We start from the raw sequence: 17,439 nt of genomic DNA on the forward strand, positions 1-17,439 counted from the left end.
AAAGTCAGACTGGACAGTCACATGAACAGATGAAATGGAAAGGTGAAATGTCACATGTCAGAGCTCTGAATATTATGAGAGCACATGAATGAATCCGTCGACTACCTTGAGATCATCATGTTTGATCCGTATCCTAGTTCCACTATATCCGCCTTAAATCTCAAAATTTTCGACTGTTTGGTGCTAATCTGCAGCCTGATCTTAGTGACTTCATGGCGCAGGGATTACATTGATGTCTGCAGGTGGGCATCATCTTGTGCTATCAAAGCGATGTCATCTGCACAATCCAAATCAGCAAGTCGATCATTTCCATTCCAGTCAATGCCAACGTCTTGGTTGTTGATCTCCTTTCACCTGAAAAAGTCAGGGGCCAATATGATCAGAAATGGTGATAAGGTTCATCCTTGTCTCACTCTAGTCTCAATCTCAAAGAATATACACTGTAAAAAATGTCAGTAAATTTAATGTTAAAAATACTGTAAATGGTGAAAGTAAAATACCTTTTCTCGAAAAAAAGAAATTTACCTTATGTTCTACAGAAACTTACCCGTGTATCTTAAAAAATACATTTCATTAATTTTTACAGCCAAGTTCTGTAAAATCAATATGTTTCTACCTTCAAAATATGCTGCATACAGTATACTGATGCATTACAGTAACCTGAAGCCATACAAATGAAGCAGCTCAACTGTAGATACAGGCTGCTGAAAGTGCTAATGAACTTTAGCAGGATCCTGTATACTCTCAGAATACCTCATAGGGAATGTTGGTGGATGCTGTCAAAGGCTTTCTTGAACTAGACAGAGTTTATCCTCAGTAGCTGTTGATATTCAATGGACTGTTCAATGATGTTCCACAGTACAAACTCTGGTCACGCCAAAATCTGTGCCGAAATCTAGCTTGTTCCTCCCTAAGATGGCCATTGGTCTCCTGAGCATTTTGGAGCAGAAAACCTTTCCTGATACGGATAGGAGGGTGATGCTGCACCCGTTATTGCAGTAAGAGATATTTTCCTTCTTTTGGACTTTAACGATTGTGCCTCTTCTCCAGTCCGCTGGAACTTCCCCAAATGTCCAGTATCTACTGTCCTGGACTCATCACATAACCTCATGCTAGTGTATGAACCAGTAGACAAACAAGCCTTTAATAATTAAGTCTTACGTAACCTAAAGCTAGCTAATACAACTCATGTTGCTTTAGCTTGATTGAGAATGCACTGATACATAAGTTTAAATTCTCTGTATGACCAGCTTATCCAATACTAATACATTCTAATCATCAATATCAAAGTTAATCAATTAGGCTAATTCCATACCGAGGCACTCACAGAAGGTGGAGTCTCATTCTTGACTGACACTTAAGAAAGGCAGACCTCTGAAACAGACCTGTTCTCCACAGTTACATTTATTAGATGTGCCTTGTGCACCATTTTTGCACAAAAGTTTCATTTTCTATTAAATGGGTGACCCAGCTGGCACTAAATATGTCAAATCAATAGAATATACAAAATATGCATACACTGTATATATTGTAAGAATAAATAACACGGAAATGGTAAAGTGTCGAGGACCAACTGGGCTCCATGTTTAATATAAAACAAAAATGCAAAGTAAAAAGTCCAAAAAATATCAAGGACATCAGGCATCCTGCTGTGACTTTCCTTCAAGCTTGGTCAATAATCACTATCTGCTCATTAATAATGCTCTTTAAATATCCCTCAGAGCAGAAGAGGTGGGACCTTTGTGGCAAAACCAGAATGGTCTTAGAGCTTCTTGCAGAACTTATCCTTTGGTTTGCAGGCAAAAGTGAAAAGGATGTTGGCAACTATGCTTCTTCAGGTACTGGTGTCAGTATACTTAGCTTATTAGAGCTCTGTAGATGCTCCCTATGTGTTTGACTCTCTCTCTCTCTCTCTCGCTCTCTCTGTTTCGCTCTCTATATATGCATACATACAGTGCATCCGGAAAGTATTCACAGCGCATCACTTTTTGCACATTTTGTTATGTTACAGCCTTATTCAAAAATGGATTAAATTCATTTTTTTCCTCAGAATTCTACACACAACACCCCATAATGACAACTTGAAAAAAGTTTACTTGAGACTGTCAGCTGAAAAGTAAGGCACCTAAGGCCAGGTTTATACTTCACGAGATGCAACGTGTGTGCCCGAAACATCCATTAAATTCCGAGGACATCTTGCCACAATATCTCTGAAAAGGATGTCTAATGATTGCATCCATCCCATTCCAACTGCATCAGCACAAGACAGAAACAAAATCTCTGAACGGGGCATCAGCTCATTGCAAGGTGAATACAAACACACACATACACTGGCATCATTGTAGCTTCACCAAATCCCCAAACCTTCATGTCTTTGGATGGAAAACTGAGCACACAGTGGAAACCCACCAGGAAAACATGCAAACTCCAGGCAGGGATCACAAGGGACGTGACTCCCTGAGAGACAGCAGAGCTACTGCTCTGCCACCATCCCACCCCAAATGTGTAACTATTAGCAGTATTAATTATTTAAACAAAGTTAATGATTTATCTGTAAAATATAACATATATATTTTTAATGCATTTCATCATGAATACGATATCAAGTATAAATCTAAGAATTCTAAATGTGCAGAGAGCTGGAATATTATAAATTTAATGTGTTCTGTGTGGCAATGCTGCTTGCCGCTGCTGTCAGGTCAGGAGGAAGCCCCAGAAATGCGTAGCAATTTAACAACTGAGTTGGTTTTAAGATGACGTTTACGACGGTCTGCTTTAATGTTAAAGTAAACTACGAGGTTAAAGCCAAAATTTCCACTTTAATCACAAAATAGACATTTTTATTATGTCTTATTTTTTTCTCTCTGTGGCTCTGTGGTACATTTTGAATATTAAAGCACCACGAATGCATTTGTATGTCGGCATTTTGCTTCACCACATCGAACCATTCATCAAAAATCGAATCGCGCACCTCAACCTTGGAGGATCCTAAAAGCGGCTGGAGTAGCAAGAAATTCAGGCTCAAATTCAGGATTTGAATGTGGAGAGTTATGACGATATTCCAGAAGAAGATGACATGACTGTATTTGGATAAATTGTTGTACATGAATAAATATAAGATATCCCCCGAAAATAAGCCCTAGTGCATCTTTTGGAGCAAAAATTGATATAAGACCCTGTCTTATTTTTGGAGAAACATGGTATGTTTACCACAGATATATACTGTATAAGGAAAGGATTTTGATCCAGCTTTACATCATTTGCTGGATACATATTTTTTTTAAAATTTACTCCCTTTAATCCTTGGTAATTTATGTGACCCGAATGGTCTCTGAAGCTAATTTCTTATGATGAAAAATGCTGCAGAATATGCATTTTTCATATCCTCATTACTGCCAGTGTTGGCAGAAGGACTTTCAAAACTTTAAGGACAAGTAATTAGTGGTTTAATCCTCATCATGACCTCATTGTGTGAATTGCTGAAAAATTCACTAAAAATGCCCAAGGTCTACTTTAGAAATAATAACAACCTGCAAATGTTATCAGTGGTCCTCTGGATCTATATTGAAAAGTTGGGATCATGTTTTTAATGTTTATTTATATTGTGTTTTTGTAATAAAGCGTATTTTTTATTAAACATAGTTTTTTACAATCCTGTACTATTTCATTCATTTTATGTTTCTCCCTGGTATCTTTCACTTGACTCCATATGCGTGTGTGGCTTGTGATGAGTTGCTATTCATTCCAGGGATGGTTTCTGCACCTGATACTGCCAGGGATATACTCTACTGATGGAGGGGCTGTTGAAGGTGCTAAGAGCTACAAGAGCCTGAGTGTGCACCTGGAATACAGGATATAGTGAACCATCAGCACTCAGGCTGTACACAAGACAGGTCAGAGCTGCCATGTCCTTGGAATATGCGAGCCACAGTTACAGGTTTTATCAGTCTGCCTGCCAGGGCAAGAACAACACTGCAGGTGATCATTAGAAATTCAGCAAACTCAGAGGGAAGGATTGCTCTGTTCTGAGAGTCAGTCTAGAGTCTCTTAAGTAAAGCATCTTAAAGTATCATGGCCATCATGGACAATGACACTCACTCTCAGTGTGCAATTAAAGTTAAACAGTTAAGCTGCAAAGAACACTACTTTAGGTCATTATAGCAGTGGCCCACTTCAGCAAGTGACATGACACTTTTCAAAACATCTAAGATTTTTATTTTCTTGTTGAAAGGTAGCACTTTACTCTTCCTTTTTACCTGTGAGGGACTGCTTTGACAACTTAATTGTTTTTTTTGGACCCATTTCTTCACAGAAACAAAGGGTGCACACAATACAAGTAGTGAACAAATGAGACGTAAGGTGAATACCGCCCAAATAACACAAGACTGGGGATCTATGAAATGGTGGGAGGATCCAAAAGGGTATGCCTACACATCACTTTATTTGTGTGGATTCTGCATAGTGCTTGATGCATGGAAAAATCCAAGTTTTGCTTTTTGGAGTTTTCTGGATTTTTTTTTCAAATATTTTTGTGGATGCGGAACTCATGGAAATAGAGGCCAGAATGTATATTGAATTGTTCTGTTTTTATTATTTGAGCACACCTGTCAAAGCAAACCAGAATAATAATTCCTCTGTCTCTCCTCCGCTGAGTGTTGCTTGCTACCTCCCGACTCTGACTCATCCATGTATGGCAGTAGGCTCCCTTTTAAGTCAGACCCAAGAATACTTCCAGTGCCATGCCACGTTTTCCTGGAAGGACTTCTGGGCCATAGAAAAATTAGGGAGGTCCTCCCTGACAGCACCCTCTATCAATCTCCTGGGAATCCAACAGGGCTGTATTTCTGGTCTCCATATCCTAAGCACCCCTGCGGTCATCCCAACTGGGTTCCCGTGTGAGGACCACTACCACATGGCAACTAGGGGATGGAACTGCTCCAGATTCATCGCTATCACTGGTCCATTCATTATTTGATACCGGTTGGACACAAAGTTATTTTCACAACGCACCAGCCAAACTATTTGTCCTTCTGCTCTGGCCTCCCATCCAGGTATGTAACCATCCTCCTTCCCAACCGGAATGCCTGTTCTCCTCTTACAGAGGTCAACATAATTGAGTAGACATCAACCTGGGGAGGCCGTTTGAGAACAAATGTCACAGGACAAGATTACGGAATTGATCATCACAATTGGAGAGCTCAGAACAAAAATACAAGTGAATTACAACTCCTAGATGATAAAGACCTAACAGCTAATATCATTTACAGTATACAGAAATTCATCAAACAAGTAAGTCTTCAAATGATTCCTAAACATATTTAGGGTTTCAGCGGTTCAAATGGAGTTGGGCATCTCTCTCCATCAGCTAGGAGCTACAAATATCAGATATTTGATATCACACAGAGGCAGCATCACCAGACTCCATTCCTCAGCAAACCTGAGTGGTCAAGAAAGAGCATAGTACCTCACAAGTATCTTCACATATATAGGAGCTAACCCACTGTCTACTCTGTAGGCAAACATCAAGGATCTGAACTTAATACTTGCTGCTACGGAGAGTAAATGTAGTGATCTGAAGAGAGGAGCTGTTGTATATGATTGTTCAATAATGCTTTTGTCAATTACTTAATGTTCAGGTATTGATTGCTATGGTCTGCGTCTTTTGGGACATATGACATACTGAGGGAAGGGTGTGGTTTTATAAAGCTCACTGTATGGAGAGTTGGTTAAACAGGGTTCAAAACAAACAGCATTCGAAACGTTATTCTGAGTGTGTCGCTACTTCAACCTAAAGAACATTACAATTGGCAACAAGGATGGCTGAAAATGTTCCGTTTGTTTCACTTCCACCCTCCCACCCCCACCCCCGAGCCTTTCTTGCCTCAGCTGGGTGAACCGCCCGTTCCGTGGGACAGATGGAAGTCTTCATTTCAAACGTACCTGCTTGCTGTGGGTTTGGACGCAGTTGCTAATGCTAGAAAAAGAGCTATTCTCCTGCATTGCTCATAAGGACTCCGCGTCTTCCAGACTCTCAGCGACGCTGACACATACAAAGCCGCTATTGGGCTCCTTGACGGGCACTTTACAAAAAAGCAGAGCGTACTTTTGAAATGGCTACAGTTCCATCAGCGGACACAATGTGCTGGTGAGTCTATTTCGCAGTAGGCCTACTTGGCTGACTTAAAGGGTTTAGCCGAGTCTTGTAAATTTGGCCTTCTTCGTGATGAAATGATTAAAGACTAATTGATTGAAAAACTACTCTTCCTCTGGTGCGTGAGAGGCTTCTTTTGGAGGATGATGACTGCTGTTCAGACAGTGAATGAGCCACAGGGTGCAGAGTGTAACTGTGCATCTAACTGTCAGTCTCAAGCATCAGTACAGCAGATGAGACCTCATACAGCTCAGTCTCGCCAGCGCTGTGGCAATTGTGGTTCTACTAGACATATGTCTCGTGCCATGGACTGCCCCGCACGAGGACAAATATGTAGGCATGTGTTGAAAACCCAATCATTTTGCAAAATGGTGTAGGTCAATACCCGACCCTGGGAATGGTAACTGCACACAGCAAAAACAACGCTGTGCTGAGTCTTCCCCTGCAGTTATTAACACAGTCTGCTCCTCTTTACCTGGGTTTCGCTCCTGTGCTGTGTACCTGGATGATGTTTGCATTCCTCTTCTGCTAGATACAGGAGCTAAAGTGTCACTTCTAAACATGGCCACCTATACAACATTCTTATTGCACTTACCACTTCAGCCACCTAACCTTTCCCTCTACGGATATGGCAGTTCCAGAATTGATGTGATGGGTTTTGTGTGCTGCACTGTAACATATGGCAAAAACACTGTGTCTGATTTTCCTTTCCATATCACAAGACAAGGTAGCAATATTTTGGGCCTGGACTTGTTCACCAGTCTAGGGTTCACACTACTGGACAGTGATGGGTTAACTATTCTGAATGTGACATCACTGTGGCATCAGAAATGGCCTACCCTGTTCACTGGCTTAGGACATCTTAACACATTTACGCACAAGCCCCTGCTTAATACAAATGTCACTCCTGTTATTCAACCTCTGTGGCATATACCCTTAGCCCTGTGGGATGCTGTCACAACAGAATTACAACACCTCCTGACAGATGGCATTATAAAGCCAATCCACGCCTCCCCCTGGATATCGAATTTGGTCATAGCAGAAAAAAAGTCAGGAGGGCTGCGGTTATGTGTGGATTTAAGGGCAGTAAATCAGGCTATCATCCCTGATCATTACCCCTTGCCAACCATCGAAGAGCTCACCACTCACTTCCATGGCTGAAAGGTTTTTTCAAAGCTCGACATTCATCAAGGTTATCTCCAAGTTTCTCTACACGAGAACAGCAGGGATTTGACTGCATTCACCACCCACGTTCGAATTTTTCGTTATACCAGAATGCCATTTGGCCTGCGCTCTGCTCCCAGTTGTTTCCAAAAAATAGTGTCCACTATCCTGGCAGGAATTCCAGGGGTGGTTGTTTACTTGGATGACATTGTAGTCCATGGCCCAGATAATGCTGTCCATGATGAACGTCTGCAGGCAACCTTTGCAGCTCTCAGCCACCACATCTTTACCTTAAATGCAGATAAGTGCCTGTTTGTTGCACATGAAGTGGACTTTATTGGATTCCGCTTGTCAACTCAAGGTTTATCACCCCTTCAGTCGAATGTGGAGGCCATTCAGCGTGTTCCAGCACATTCTTCAGCTTCACAGTTGGCCTCATTTCTGGGGATGACAGGGTACTATATTAGATTCATGCTACAATACTCTGCACTCACTACACCCCTTCGGCAGCTGCTTAAAAAAGAGGCATCCTAGAGTTGGTCGGCGGACTGTGCAGAAGCCTTTTGCAAACTTAAAGAGTTGCTTACTACTTCACCAGTCTTGGCACATTTTAATGTGGACAGTCCAACTATTGTAACTTGTGATGCATCTGCTTCAGCAGTAGGTGCAGTCTTTCACAGATACAAGATGAAGTGGAGAAGCCTGTGGCTTTTGCTTCCTGTGCATTGAGCCCTGCTGAACAGAAATACTCTGTAGGGGAGAAGGAGGCACTTGCATGTGTATGGGCATATGAAAAGTGGCATACCTACCTGTATGGGCATCCATTTACTTTACGAACTGACCACCAGGCCCTAACATCTTTGAAGTCCTCTGCTGGTTCAGGTCACAGCCTGCGGCGCATGCATTGCTGGGGTGAGCGTTTCCAGAGGTACAATTTTAAGTTACGGTTTACCCCAGGACGGGACAATGTAGTGGCTGATTTGTTGTCATGTTCTGTTTTTCATCCCCCTACCACTATGCAAATTGATCATGAGGAGGATCTAGTTCACTTGCTGCACTCTCCACTCCAAGATATGGTATCACTCCAGGAACTTACAAAAGAATCTGCATTGGATCCAGTTTTCACAGTCCTACGACAGCATATTGCTAATGGCTGGCCATCAGAAGTGTCACCAAACCTCCAGTCTTACATCCAATTTAAAGATGAGCTTTCATGTTGGAATGAGACTTGTCTAGCTCGTGGACATCGCACGGTTGTGCCCAGCAGCCTCAGGGGTCGGGTCCTGGCCATGGCTCATCAGGGCCACGTCGGAATTGTAAAACTAAAGCAACGCTGCAGGGACCTAGTCTGGTGGCCTGGCATTGACCAAGACTTAGAAGAGCTGGTGCTTAACTGTGCACCATGTTTAATAAGTGGTAAGACTGGGCCCCCACCAATGCCTCCTCTCCAATCCTTGGCCTGACCTGATCAGCCTTGGCAACACATTCAAGTTGATATCTGTAGCGAATTAAAAGGTGTGCCACATCACCAGCACTTCTTGGCAGTAGCATATGAACTCCACGCAAAGTAGCCAGAAGTCATTCTCATGGGCTCAGTCACAGCAGAGTCCCTCATTGGTTTCCTGGACACACTGTTTTATCGCTGGGGTTTGCCAAAATGCATTACAACGGATAATGGTCCACAGTTCACATCTGCCGTGTTCACTGATTTTGTCCAAAACCGGGGTATAAGCCATATTAAAACATCCTTTTATCACCCCCAGGCTAATGGAGGGGTTGAACGTTTTAATCAAAGCCTGAAAAATTGCCTCAGGGCTCACTGTCGCAGGGTTTCTCTTTAAATGAAGCACCGTCACAGATCCTGCTGCATTATAGAGCTGCTTAGCATGTTACAAATGGGGTTTCCCCAGCCAAACTTATGCTAGACCGTGAGCTGGAATTACCCTTGCATAGGCTTCATCCTCCTATATCTTTTGCACCCACCAAGTCAGTTGAGTCAAACATGCAAAAACAACAAGCAAAGTCCCAGCATGATTTCAACAGGAAGAGGAGAATATGGATTCCCAATTTCAAGGTGCTGGACTGGGTTAGGGTCTGCCGCCCATGTCACTTTAGCAAGCTTCACTCCTTCTGGTCGTCACCCCTTCAGATTAAGAGCCAGCTTGGACCTGCAACCTTTCAGTTAGTGGGTGGGTCTCGGTGGCACGCCAGCAGGCTGCTCAAGGCGCCAGCCCCTTCAGGATCTGATAGCATCATCAAGGGCAACACTACCTCAGATGACACAACTTGGATGTCCCAGGCCCCCCTTCTTTTTCCCCAGAATACGGATCCTCAACCCATTGCTACCAGTGGAACCCCAATATCTCGAGCAGCAAGACTGCATTCAAGGCCTGCCTGCTTCCAAGACTTTCTGACCTCTTTTCACACCTAATTCAATTGGTAGGTGAGGGAGGAAAATGTTGTATATGATTGTTCTAATGCTTTTGTCGATTACTTTATGTTCAGGTATTGATTGCTATGGTCTGCGTCTTTTGGGACTTATGACATACTGAGGGAAGGGTGTGGTTTTAAAAAGCACACTGTATGGAGAGTTGGTTATACAGGGTTCAAAATAAACAGCATTCGAAACATTATTCTGAGTGTGTCTCTACTTCAACCTAAAGAACATTACAGGAGCCACATGTGTCCATCTTGACTGGTTAAACACCAGACATGCCACTGCATTTTGAATTATCTGCCAGTACAGAATTGTAGGTTTTTACTATTTACAATTCACAATCCATTTACTGACACTGCATCATCTATGTTTGGGGTCACAGGGGATTGAAGAAGGCCAGGGTACTAGTCCTTCATAGAGCACACACACAACTAATCAAATGGGGCCAATTTGGAGTTGACACTCAACTGAAATTATATGTCTTTGGGATATGGGTCTGAGCCAGAGGTGTTTTTTTTACACTAGCATGTCCATTAAAATACACAATCCAAACTATCCTAAACATGTTTTTTCCATCTTAAAAATGTTCATTTTCTAAGTCACTAAGTCAAGGACACAGAGAAACAGATACATAATTCATGCATTTATTTCTCATAGGGAGCGGCACAGTGGGTAGCGTTGCTGCCTCGCAGTTAGGAGACCTGGGTTCACTTCCCGGGTCCTCCCTGCGTGGAGTTTGCATGTTCTCCCCGTGTCTGCGCGGGTTTCCTCTGGGTGCTCCGGTTTCCTCCCACAGTCCAAAGACATGCAGGTTTGGTGCATTGGTGATTCTAAATTGTCCCTAGTGTGTGCTTGGTGTGTGTGAGTGTGTGAGTGTGAGTGTGTGTGTGCGCGTGTGTGTGTGTGTGTGTGTGTGTGTGTGTGCATGCCCTGCGATGGGCTGGTGCCCTGCCCAGGGTTTGTTTCCTGCCTTGTGCCCTGTGTTGGCTGGGATTGGCTCCAGCAGACCACGTGACCCTGTAGTTAGGATATAGCGGATTGGATAATGGATGGATATTTCAAATAAGACTGACTACTGTGATGTGTTATTCACTGGCTGTTGTTGTTATGCAGCTTTCAGTTAATTCAAGATACTGCTGCAAGAATTCTTACACAAACCAGAAAGTACAAACACATAATGTAACTCCATTTCTCAAGTCATTACACTGGCTTCCAGGTAAGCTTAGGACTGATTTTAAAATCATCATTTTAATTTTTAAAGCCTTAAATGGTCAAGGCCCTATTTACTTAGCTGAACTTATCATTACTTACAAACCTGAGTGCATATTAAGATCTTAAGATACTGACTTGCTTATGATTCCAAGGATTAATAAAATAAGAGTGGGAGGTCGAGCTTTTAGTCACAGGGCCCCAAAGCTGTGGGATGATCTGCCTGCTACCATAAGAGATGCCCCTTCAGTTGCAGCTTTTAAATCCAGGCTGAAGACTCATAACGTTAGCCTGGCATATCCTGACTAGAGCTGCTGATTAGCTGTGTATGCCGCATTACTGTTTATTGGTCATTTGTACAGAAGTTTGATGATATTTAAAAATTTCTACTAACTCTCCTCTATTCTGTTTCTCTCTTCAGTATCTGATTGTGGCACTTGGTACAACTGCTCTAATGCCAGGCAGCTCTCCTGCAAATGGAAAAGTACAGTGCATAGAAAACCCAGGAGGGGGTTGGCGGCCAGTTGGCCAAAGTCTCCAGGACTGTGACTTTATTTTTGACTTTCTCTTGTCCAATTTTAATCTCTACCATTGTCAACTGGCCATAGTTCATCAGTTAATTAATAGATAGTTGTTGTTGGTTTCCATTTATGTTTAATCAGTTTCTACTATGTTCTCCGTGTGTTTTAACAAATCTGCAATTTCAGTCTATATGTACCATTTCTATATTTAGTAATTAGTATAATCTGTACTTGTATTTTAACTGAGAATTGTTCACAGCGCTCTCTGTACCTACACTCAGTGAAGATCACTATACAAGAAATAAGTTAAATTGTATTGTAAATTGTACCTGAGAAAACCCATATAGACAAGGGATAAAATGAAAACCACACATATACAGTGATCAGGTAGGATTTGAATGCAGTCTCCTGAAGCAATGAGCCAATAGCACAGACCACTGTGACACCCTGTTAAATTTTATATACCGTAATTTCTGGTGCTGTACTGTTGGGGTTTAAAGTATCAGTTTACACCCATTAAGTTCTCATTGTTAGTTTTTATTGAAAATGAATTATATCGATGATGCTGACCTAGCTATTCTCTTTAATCACAAGGCCTTAAGTGCCAAAATGAAGTAAAGCATATGTTTATGTGGTTAAGAATCATTGTGGTTTCAGTTTATGGCTGCTGTTTAGTTATTGCATATTTAATGTTTAAGTGAAAATTCTCTTTTTACTTTACAAAAGTTTCTGTTTTTATCATATAGGTGTATGTATTAGGGTGCCTGGTCAGGCTTATATTTGCAAGCATTTTAAGATGGACAGGGCCAGGGCCAGGGCCAGGCAAGGCCCTCACAATGCTTACACTTACAGTGGCACAGAAGTGACCATGCCATTGCAATAACAGGGACAAACCTGGAGTGTGTGAGGTACTCCAGAAATTCTTCAGGTAGGAGCACTATCACAGTGGTAATACTGGGGGGTCGAGAGCACTGGACAGGGTTTTCTGACCCACTAATAAAAGGAAAGTTTGTTGGTTTTGAAGCTTCCAGATGGCTCAGGGGCGCAGAGGCACCAGGGGACTGTATTGTGGTCTCCCTGGAGTAAATATAGGATCATTGGAAGAGTGAAACCCTCCATCTCTCTGTTTATAAACTCACAGGTCAGTGGTAAGAGGAGTCAGAGTTTACTCTGGAAGCCTTGAGCACAAAGCAATATTTTATTTCTCTATATTATTTATCTGTGTTATTCTATAGAAAAAAAACATTACGTGAAGGTGGCAGAAGGCATAAGGTCATTAAAACCTTTTATTTTCTATGGTCTAATGGCAGCTGTAGAATGTCTAGCCAGAGGCACAAATGGATACAAAGCTGAAGTGCACCGGAGGCAGAATTATTTGATGGCGGCTTTGTCCTTCTTCTTGAATCTCTCAAATGAAAATTTAATTAACTTAATCGTTAAGTTATGTTTCCTCAGTCCTCTCAAATTTGTAACTGAAAGTATAAAATAAAATAAAAAATGATGTTAGAATGGTTAGATCTATCACAATAAAAAAATCAGAATAAGTACTAAATAATCACTTTAAAATTGGAACATAAGAAGTTTGACAAACAACACAAGGCCATTCAGTATATTAAGCTTGTTTGTTAGTTAATAGCCAAGTTGTCCTATCATTTTATTTAGATACTTTTTAAATGTTTTCACTTTGTGTGAAGGAGGGTTTTCTGCCTTCTGATTCAGTTGTACCTCCTCTTAATTTCCACTAATTACACTCATTTCAGTAAAATGGTGTTATGCCATCAACATCTCTCCATGACCCAAGGATTATTGGGCACAACACAGGAAACAGTCCCATACAGGATATTAATGCACTTGACTACACTTGACGCAATGCATTCTGGAGAAAATAGGCGAATAGAATTAATGAACTTTGTAGGGTTGAATGGTCTGTTCTAGTCCAATGTTCAAATGTTCTAATATTTATTGCAGAGCATTCTCCACCGTAATGGGTCACGCAGGTTATTCAAATGTAGCCTGAAACCTAGACATGCAAAATCCATACACGCTTAGACTTGGACCACAGTAAGAGTCCAGAAACAAGACTTTAATTTTAATTTATTGAATGCAACAGTTCAAGATTATTCTTAAATGCTTGCTTTTATGAAGTTGTATGTTCATAAATTAAATGGAAACTTACCATATGGAATACACTTTGATTAGTGCTGCACATAAGGGCACAAGAGAGCTGTTTTCAACTGTATTGTTTTGTATTCTCTCTGGCACATTGTAATGTACCTTATATACTGTTTATGAAAGGTGCTATACAACAGGGGTGGCCAACTTTATCCTGAGGATCCTGCAGTGGCTGCAGCTTTTCATTCTAACCCTTTTCTTAATTAATGACCAATTTCTGCTGTTGCTTGACATTTTTCCCTTTATTTTACTAGCCTTGCGTTTTATGACTCAGTCCACTGATTTCATTTTTTTTTCCTTAAATGCTGGTCAAACAAAATGAGATGTAATGTCAGCAAACAGATAACTAGCTAAGTCTGGTCCTTAGACTAAAAACCAATTTCACTACAAAACTGTTTCTTAATTAGAAGTTGACAAGTAAGCCCGCGATTCGCTAGCGAATCAGAAATCCAAGAATGGCAATCAGTTTCTGTTCCGTCCGATATCTGGATGGATGACATATCATGGAGGGTGGGTGCGTCTGGGGAAATGTCATTTAATTACATAAGCATATCTGTACTAAAGCGGTTTCGTTTTGTGGAGACGTGATTCCGTTGCCTCTGCTGACACCGACTGCTGGCAGAGCAGAGCACAGCATGTTTAGTTTACAGGTTGTGGTGTTCGAGTGCCAGCCACTGAGTCTGGGAAGCCGCTGGTTTAGAGTCTGTGACCGTTATGTGATCTATATTACTGGCACAGTGGATTAGAGTAAGTATAGCTCACAGGTTGAGTTGTTTGGGCGCCACCTACCGACTCTGGGAAGCCGCTGCGTTTTGGGAAGCCGCTGCGTTTGACTCTGGGGCGGGCGCCACGGCGCATTACGTTGTGTTATTTGGGTGCCACCTACTGACTCTGGGAAGCCGCCGCGTTTTGGGAAGCCGCTGCTTTTGACTCTGGACTGTGGGGCGGGCGCCAAACTGAATGACCGTTATGTGATCTACATTACTGGCACAGTGGATTAGAGCAAGTCTAGTTTACAGGTGGTGTTGTTTGGGCGCTTACAGGTTGTGTTGTTTGGGCGCCACCTACTGACTCTGGGAATCTGGCGCGTTTTGGGAAGCCGCTGCATTTGACTGTACAGGTTGTGTTGTTTGGGCGCTCAGAGGTTGTGTTGTTCGGGCGCCACCTACTGACTCTGGGAAGCCGCCGCGTTTTGGAAAGCCGCTGCGTTTGACTCTAGACTCTGGGGCGGGCGCCAAGGCCGCAGTGCGCATGCGCCTCGGTGCATCTGCCGTGCATATATTAACTGTGGTTTAGTAAGATAGATTCTTGATGTTAAACCTGTTGCTGCTCTTATTCTGACACAGAAGACATTTCCAACACTGTTGATTTTCTTTTTTCTAAGAACACCAGCAAAATGTTTTGTGGACCTGGGCAGATCATTGTTATTGAGGCCTTCACCTTTCTTTATTTTCAGAAATTGTACGATGGACACAGGTTAGCTGGTCATGTTTTGGCTCATTTTGTATCTCACTATTGTTTGGCTGCTAAAAAAGGAAAAATAAACAATAAGGGTTCTGAGTGTTCAATGGCAAATCAATCAAAAATAAGATTTTCTTTTTCCTCTTCATCTTTTCCTACTACTATGTAGGGTCAATGTACTTGATCAATCTTCTCCACATAACTCTGTCCTGCACCTCCTCACCCGTCAAACCCTTCTCCTTCAGATCTTGTTTTACTTTATCCATCATCCTTCACTTTGCTTTCTCTTCCAGTTTTTCCATTCCCATCACTCTTTTGCCCACATATTCAATGTCTCTCCTCACATCTCCATTCCACTTCAACCTACTTTCCTGTACTTTGTTAGCCATGTCTCCTACATTTAGTGATTTCAAAAGGATTAAAAATTAGTGTGAAGCAGGTCTTGGATGTCAGTATTTCAGATAATTTTTGCATATTATTTAATGTAGTTATACTGATAACTACAGCTAATGAGAAGCATATTGTTTATAAATCTTATTCTGATACATCTGCATTTTCAAGATTTGCTAATATTCTAAACAATCAGTTGGGTTGTAGTGCTTACCTCAATAGTGCTAAAAATGTAAATATTAAGGTGGAAATTTTAATGTTAAAGTAAGAGCAGCTGTAGACATAGTAGCCTCTGAAAAGACAACTAAAAATCCTCCTGCACTATTATACCATGGAAGACTCAAAGAGTGTCTGATTTAAAGAGAACAAGCCGGAGAGCTTAGCATAAATGGAGAAAAACTAGACTGATAGTGCACTATGAAATATTGAAGGCAAAAGTAACTGAACATAACAACACTGTCCACCTTGAGAGGCAGTCCTATTTCTCTAAAATTATAAATAATAATGCAGATTATCCCACTAGCCAACTTAATTTCCCAACATTTTTAAGATGGAAGAAACATGATTTGGACAACTTTGTAATATGCGCTTTAAATGACATGCTAGAGTCAAAGATAACTCCTAGATTGTGGGCTGATTCAGTAAAATTAATGGGGATTCCAACTGAGTTAAATAATGACAAGATATTGTTGTGATCAGCATCATTCCCTCCAACAATTAACATCTCTGTTTTATCTGTATTTAAAGATAAGTAGTTCTCATCCATCCACTCCTTTAATTCACTAACACAACTAATTAAAGACAACATCGCAGAAACTTCATTTTATCTAAATTAAAGGTATAACTGGGTGTCATCTGCATACGAGTGAAAATTAACATTATGTTTCCTAATGATAGATCCTAGAGGAAACATGTAAAGTGAAAACAGTAAAGGCCCCAGTACTGAGCCCTGCGGGACACCATATTCACCTTCTGTGTGTATCGATGGAGTACTGTCAGCACATTTCTGTACATATTGGAATCGATTTGATAAATAAGAACTAAACCAAGCGAGCACAGTGTCTGTAAGCCCAACATCATTTTCTAGCCTTTGCAGTAAAATAGAATGGTCAATGGTGTCAAATGCTGAGCTTAAGTCTAACAACATAATTATAGTGAAGTTTCTTTCCTTCATCAGAGGATATCAGAATGTCGTTTACAACCCGCATTAGTGCCGTTTCTGTACTATGACCAGTGCAGAAACCAGACTGGAATTTCTCAAATAAATTGTAATGCATAAGGTGTGACTGAAGCTGATTGGCAACTACTTTTTCTTATATTTTAGAGAGAAAGGGTAAATTTGAAATAGGCCTATAATTATTTAGTATGTGTGGGTTTAGGTCTGACTTTTTAAGTAATGGTTTAATGACTGACACTTTTAGTGCATCAGGTACTGTGCCATGCAATAATGAACTATTGATAATGTTTAGAATAGGCGCTGCAAGAACATCCATTGCACTTTTTACTAATTTTGTTGGCACTGGATCTAGGGAACAAGTAGTAGGTTTCATTTTAGAAATTAAAGTTAAGACTTCCTGCTCAGTTACAGGATTAAAATTACTAAAGTGCTGAGTGCAATGTGAGACAGGGTCTGCTAAGCTAGTATGCGGTTTGTACTGTGATGCCGAGATCTGGGATCTTATATTTTTAATTTTCTCATTGAAGAAGTTCATAAAGTATGTACTGCTAATATCTTTTGATATTTTGCACTGTAGATCTGAATTCCCATTTGTTAATTTAGAAACTGTTCTAAACAGTACCCGAGGATTTTTATTATTGTTATCTATTATTGTAGAATAGCATTCTGAGCGAGCTTTAAAGAGGGCTTTTTTATATTTTTTAACACTCTCTGTCCATGCAATTTGAAAGACATGTAGCTTTGTTGTTCTCTATCT

This window comes from Erpetoichthys calabaricus, chromosome 10 (genome assembly GCF_900747795.2).
Source record: "Erpetoichthys calabaricus chromosome 10, fErpCal1.3, whole genome shotgun sequence".
NCBI classification, from domain to species: Eukaryota; Metazoa; Chordata; class Cladistia; order Polypteriformes; family Polypteridae; genus Erpetoichthys; species Erpetoichthys calabaricus.